We start from the raw sequence: 7,500 nt of genomic DNA, 5'->3' as shown, positions 1-7,500 counted from the left end.
GTGCTTTGCAATTACATTAAAATATTAGCAGTGAATTCATATTTCTGTTGTATTTCATTATTCCTCTAATTGATATTTGGCACGTGTACACACACACACACACACACACACACACACATATATACACATATACATACACGCGAGTATACACATACACATTTATATACACACACACATATATATATATACATATACATAGACGTATATACACATACATACACATACATATAGATACACACACACACACACACACAACCTGTAGTTCAACCAAAATAGGACATACTGGAAAGAGGTGATTTGGCTCATTGTTGCAAAGTGTCTAAGTATTTATAAAATGTCACTAATTAAGGCTCGTTCGACTACAAGCTGGCTTATATTTCTCCCTAAACAAGGAAGGGTCAGCAATATTGTGTCAAGCATGGCTTGTTGCACCAATTTTGTTGTATAGGTGATTACAATCGTTACCCAAGTGAAATACATAATGTATGACCCAGGTGGTGGGGCATTGAAAAAATTCCTGAGAGCGTAAAGTAAGTATTTAGTTACAGCCAGTGGTGAACTAGCAATATTATAACAAATTTTTTCTTTTGTTTGCTCTTTGTTGTTTTGATTTAATACATATATATATATTTATATAAATCGTGGAACTCCGTCAGTTACGATGATGAGGGTTCTAGTTGATCCGATCAACAGAACAGCCTGCTCGTGAAATTACCGTGCAAGTGGCTGAGCACTCCACAGACACGTGTACCCTTAACATAGTTCTCGGGGAGATTCAGCGTGACACAGAGTGTGTCATTTAAGGAAGCAACGATCGTATGATCCATGAGTCAGAACACCCCAACCACTAAGCTATGTTCCCTCACTGCCCAAAGGCACAAGCAGAAATATGTGAAACTTGTTACAAGCCTGAGCAGCAGTGGAAGTGCTATGTTGTTTTGGATGCTTGGTACAAACACTGAAACAGGCATGTGTGCAAGCTAGGCCGGTTGTTTATATTTACATGTCTAAGTGGTGTTTATGAATGTTTAATTTCATTGAAACTGAAACTGTTTGCTTCCTTTCTATTTTTTTCTCACCACCCTTTCTCATCACCCTCCTCCGTCCTTGCCGGTCCCCTTCCCCAACCTCTGCACTGCTCTCAGCTTCTTTGGCTCGCTCCGGTATTTCTCTCCGTCCCTCCAAACTTGTCTATGCAATGTGTCATTCATTTGGCAGTTTCACAAACACATAACATATCAAATAAAGATGACAGATGTTTCTGTGTGGTTATCGTTTTCTGTTTGTTTATTTCATATTATCTTTGTAGTCGTGTTTGTTAACAAACAATTGATACCAATTGTGGTAGTTCAGCCGCAATTTTCTTGCCTTTTTGCTTTCTTTCATTCTCTATCTTTTGTTCAGACAATGAGTATATCTGACTACGTCATCTAATATATATTTTTGTTTTTTAAATAGTAGGAAGTACTGCTGCCACATAAAAAGCACCAGTGCTGTTGCCATGTGGAAAGCACCCAGTACACTCGGTAAAGTGGTTGACATTAAGAAGAGCATACAGCCATAGAGACCTTACCAAAACAGACAACTGGGGCCTGGTGCAGCTCTCAGGTTTGCCAGCTCCTGTCAAACTGTCCAACACATGCCAGCATGTAAAACAGACAGTTAATGCAGATAATAATGATGATGATGAAGTGAGTTGAGGAGGGAGATTTGGCTTCTATTTCTAGCAGGTTAACCTATCATGTAGAGACCCCTTTGTTAGTCTGATTGTTAGTGGTTGTTGTTAAGTGCTAACTCAGCCCTCATCAAGCCAACATATATTCCCAAACTGGTACAGACATGATTACATAGTTTAGAAGCTCACTTCATGGCCACATCTCTGTGGTTTCAGATTTCATTCCACTCTGTGGCATTCTGGGGCGAGTGTCTCCTACTTATAACCCCGGGTTGACATACCACATAAAAATTCCTTTCTTGGTTCGGTTGTTACTGGTTGTTTCTTAATGCCTGTTCAGCCCTGATCAAGTCAATCTTTTACTTGTTTCACTCATTAGACTGTGGCCTTGCTGGGGCACCACCTTAAATTTTTAGTAGTGATAGTGGCGGTGGTGGTAGTGACAATATTCACAGCAATGATGACGTCAACAATAATAATAATCATCTTGTTGTGGTTGATGGCATTGGTAATTTAGGATTGCGGTTGTTGTTGTCATTAAGACCAAGGTTGGCACTGACCAATCAAACGTTTAATCAAAAGCCTTCCAGCCATGACCAGTCCCTCTTCTTTTCTCTCCCCATTTAAACTACATAATCCAGTACACCCTTTTCCGAGACAGTAACGATTTAAGTTCGTGTTTGATTAGACTGCTCTTTCTTGCAGGTCGAGTGACTGTGTGCCTGTGAGTGAGGGTATTGGTATTTCTGTTACTGTTGCTGATATTGGTGACGTGGGTGGGGGAAGTATTTGCTTTCCTTTGGTTGTTGTTGTTGTTGTTGTTATTACCATATTGCTTTGGAGATGAGTCAAGAAAATGTCACTGATAAAGCATACTTCTCAAGTATGTTGCTACATCGAGAGAGTAAGATTTAAAAGAAAAAAAAAATCAAACAAAAACAAAACAAAAAAAAAAGATGGTAGTAATCTCAGAACCAGTCAAAGGGCGGCTTATAGCTATAATGGTGGTGTTAGCTGTAGTGATAGTGGCGACGGTGGTAGTGACAATATTCACAGCAATGATGATGACAGCGGTAATAATAGTCATAGTGGTAGTACTGGTGGTGGTGGTGGTGGTGGTGGTGGTGGTGCTAGTAGTTGTAGTTGTAGTATTACTTGTGACTGTTGTAGTAGAGGTGATAGCGGTAGTGGTGGTGTTAATAAAAATAGTGAAGGTTGTCACTATACCAATGGTAGTGGTATAGGTTGTGATGACAGTGGTAGTGACGTTAGTATTGGTGGTAGCAATAGTAGTGGTACTTGAGTGTATTGCTGATGGTAGTGGTAGTGATATTAGTGGTGGTGGTGGTATTGATAGTATTTGGTATTGGTGGTGGTGATAGTAATAACAGTGGTGATTGTAGTAGTGGTAATGGTAGTGGTTGTGACTATAGTAATTAATAGTGGCGGTAGTAGTATTAATATTAATATTAGTGGTGATTTGGGTTGTTGTAGTAGTGGTAATGGTAGTGGTTGTGACTATAGTAATTAATAGTGGCGGTAGTAATATTAATATTAATATTAGTGGTGATTTGGGTTGTTGTAGTATTGGTGGTAGTAGTAATAGTAGTGATGGTGGTGATAATGTTGTTAGTAACAGTAGTAAAGGTGCTAGTGATATTAGTGGTGGTGGTGGCAGTAGTGATATTGTGATGCTTTGTATTGGTTGTAGTTTTAGTGGTGGTGATTGTTGTTGCTGTTATAGTGCCCTGATAGTTCATTGCAGGATTCAGTTATAAAAACAATAAAAATAGTTATAAGAAAGTTATAAAAAAATATATAAGTTAGGGATTCTTAAGTGAAGGAAGATGAGTTGTGACATCCATGCCTTTTCAAAAGGATTTGGTGATCTAACGTGAATAATTCTTTCTAATGTAGACAGGTCTAAAATTTTGGTGGATGTGTGTGTGTGTGTGTGTGTGTGTGTATCGGGGGGTGGGGGTCAGTCGATTACATCAACTCCAATACTCAACTGTTACTTATTTTGGTACTTCCAAAGGGTGGAAGGCAAAGTCGACCTCGGCGGAATTTGAACCGAGAACATAAAGCTGGAAGAGATACTAATTAACCATTTTGCCTAGCGTGCTAACGATTCTGCCAGCTCGCTGCCTTAATAATAATAATGACAATAATAATACTAATGATTTCCAATTTTTTTTTTTGCCACAAGGGTAGCTTGTGGGAGAGGATTAAGTTGATTACATCGACCCCCAGTGTTTGACTGGTACTGTACTTAATTTATCAACCCTGAAAGGATGACAGGTAAAGTCGACCACGGCGGAACTTGAACTCAGAACGCAGCGGCAGACGAAATACCGCTAAGCACTCCGCCCGGCGTGCTAACGGTTCTGCTAGCTCATTGCTTTAATAATAATAATAATAATAAAAAAACAGAAACAATTCCTATCATAGTAGGTGCCTTAGGTATAATAAAAAAATATTCAGACAAATACATAACAAAAACACCAGGACTTACAAATATATATAACATACAGAAAATTGCACTACTGGGTACTGCACACATTCTACGCAAAACACTTTCAATACAGTAACCATAAGAGCACCACAGCAAACCACAGCACATACCCAAGGCGCACAGAGCTGCGCTCGGTAGTGAAGTGAAAGCACGTTATAAAAATAAAACTACTGAATAATAATAATAATAATAATAATAACAATCCTTTCTACTGAAGGGACAAGGGCCTGAAATTTAGTGGGAGGGGACTAGTCGATTACATCAACCCCAGTGTTTCATTGGTACTTAATTTATCGACCCTGAAAGGATGAAAGGCAAAGTAGACCTTGGCGGCAATTGAACTCAGTACCTAGCGGCAGACAAAATGCAGTTTAACATTTTGTCTGGCTTGCTAATGATTCTGCCTGCTCACTGCTTTTGTAGCAGTAATAGTAGTAGTAATAATAGTAATAATAATAATAATGGTTGTGGTGGTTTCTGACTTGGCTTGCTGCCACAAATTCTAAGGAAAGCTTCGAGTTGATTGAATCAACTCCTGTTCTTGACTCTTGCGTGTTTTATCGAACCCGGAAGGATGAAAGCAGACACGACCTTGGCACCTTTTGAACTCAGAACATAGATATATCTAAATAACTGCTGCAAATCACTTCTTCTACCTACTTGGCCCTATTCTCCTCCCCCACCTTCTCCACCCTTCTGCTTTTTATTGCTGCTCCACCACCCATGAACCATTCATAATAATAATAATAATAAAAATAATAATAAGGATTTCAGATTTTGGCACAAGGCCAGCAACTTTGGGGAAGGGGGTTACGTCGATTACATTTACACCAATACTCAGTTGGTATTTATTTTATTGACCCAGAAAGGATGAAAGGCAAAGTTGACCTCGATAGAATTTGAACCCAGAACTTAAAAACAGTCAAAATGCTGCTAAGCATTTTGCCTTGGTGTGCTAATGATTCTGTTAGCTCACCACCTTAATAATAATAATAATAATAATAATAATAATTATTATTATTATTTCTACTCAAGGCACAAGGCTGTGAAAATTTTGGGGGTAAGGGAGCTAGTTGATTATATCAACCCCAGTGTATAACAGGTACTTATTTCATCTACCCCGAAAGGATGAAAAGCAAAGTTGACCTTGGCAGAACTTGAACTCAGAACGTAGCAGCAGACAAAATACCACAAGGTATTTCGCCTGGCATGCTAACGATTCTGCCAGCGCACCGCCTTAATAATAATAATAATAATAATAATAATAATAATAATAATCCTTTCTATTAAAGGCACAAGGCCTGAAATTTTTGGGGAAGTGGTTAGTCAGTTACATCAACCCCCATGCCCACTGGTACTTATTTTATCAACCCTAAAAGGATGAAAAGCAAAGACGACCTCACTGGGATTTGAACTCAGAACATGAAAATAAATGAAGTTCTGCTAAGCATTTTGCTCAGCATGCTGAAGATTCTGCCGGCTCACCACCTTAACAACAACAACAACAACTACAACAATAATCCTTTCTACTAAAAGCACAAGGCCTGGAATTTTGGCGGGAGGGGAACTTTGACGCCGGAAGGATAAAAGACAAAATTGACCTCGGCAGAATTTGAACTCAGAACGTAAAGACAGACGAATTACCACTAAGCATTTCGCCCGGCGTGCTAACGATTCTGTCAGCTCATTGCCTTAACAACAACAATGATAATGATAACATAAGAGAAAATGATGCAATGTTACTATACTGCTGTACCACATATTGTCACAATTTCACATCCTACCATGACTACAATCACAGTATTGTATACACCCCCTGGGTAAGGCACACAATTCTAGTTACTTTAGTATGCCTGACTGAATAATTAGGTTTTGCTTAGACTTAGTTTATCCCCCTCTCTCTCTCCCTTGTATTTTTCTCTGTTTTTCTCTTCTCTTCCTCCTCTTCACTCTCCCTACTCTACCCTCTCCCCGTTCTCTCCCTCCAACCGTCTCTTGTCTTATTGGCAATCTCTTGTTTATGTGGAGCTGCAGAATCCTCTACTATACATGCCATATATGCACAGGCTGTCACTACTAGATACATTAAGAGGAGCATTTACCAAAAAGCCATTACAATATTGGTAATAAATATCTGTTATGTGGCCGCTTGCCTGAAGGCATTCCACCACGGTCTGTCCAGATGATCAACACTAGCCCCTGCCACTCCCCCCCCCCGATGCAAAATATTCATCATGGTATAATGATATACCAAGACTCTTATTGATGTGTATAATATATATCTACATGTGTGTCTGTGTGTATACATATGTGTGTGTGTGTGTGTGTACATGTACGCTCATACATTTAGCTGTCCAATTTCAATTTTCTGAAATCAGAATCCTGTGGTATATCCATAAAACCTCTCCATGACTTGGGAAATGGCTGTGATGATTATTTAGAATTTGAATTTCAGCTTTCGCCTAGATTAACACTTCTACTTAGCAGCAAAACCTGAGATTACCATATATGTTTATGTGTGTGTGTGTGTGTATGTACATGCAAACACACATGCATGTACATAAAACATACATACATACATACATATGTATGTATGCCTGTTATTAGTATTGCCATGTCCAAGCAATATATATATATATATATATATATATATATATATATATATATATATATATATATATATATAGTCAAAATGAGCAACAAGGATATCCAAGGATATATATATAATGTTGTAAATGGTTTTCCATTGGTTTTAATGAAGATCCAGCTGCCCAATGATGTGAATAATTTGCTCATTGAATCTGCATCTGGTATGTACAAAGCTGAACATTCCACACTCACATGCATACCTTTAATGTATTAAATCCTCTCACAGGTCTTTGGTTGGCCCAGGGCTTTAGTGGCAGGCACTTGGCAAGTGCCATGCAGTGGGACTGAATCCAAAACCACACAGTTTTGGGAAACAAGCCTCTTAAGCCTCTGGTGTTTAAATTGGCCTTACCTGACCCAAATATTCTCTGTCTGTTTTATGGTTAGACTTGCCAGATCCAGCCTTTCACACTAACCCTACGAGTAAGACAATTGAATCATTGAAATCTTGAAGTTACAGGATAATGCATGATTAATCCAAAACAATATGAATACAGAAACGTTTTACATTTCACAAAGTAAGCTGAATGCTAAAGGTTTAATGACACACACATATAGGATATGTTTTTGTGTGTGTGTGTGTGTGTGCGTGTATGAGTGTGTATGTATGTATATATGTGTGTGTGTGTGTGTGTGTGTGTGTGTGTGCATGCACATATGT

The 7,500-nt window shown here is 38.7% G+C and overlaps 1 protein-coding gene across 2 annotated transcripts in view; it reads left to right on the top strand.

The window, feature by feature from the left end:
- LOC106874412 (alpha-1,3-mannosyl-glycoprotein 2-beta-N-acetylglucosaminyltransferase) overlaps positions 1 to 7,500 on the top strand; it is a 151,214-nt gene that overhangs the window by 49,474 nt on the left and 94,240 nt on the right. The window lies entirely within an intron of this gene.

Source organism: Octopus bimaculoides, chromosome 14, assembly GCF_001194135.2.
Source record: "Octopus bimaculoides isolate UCB-OBI-ISO-001 chromosome 14, ASM119413v2, whole genome shotgun sequence".
Taxonomy (NCBI): Eukaryota; Metazoa; Mollusca; class Cephalopoda; order Octopoda; family Octopodidae; genus Octopus; species Octopus bimaculoides.
Note: the sequence above shows the minus strand (reverse complement) of the source record. Positions and strands in the feature narration are given on the sequence as shown.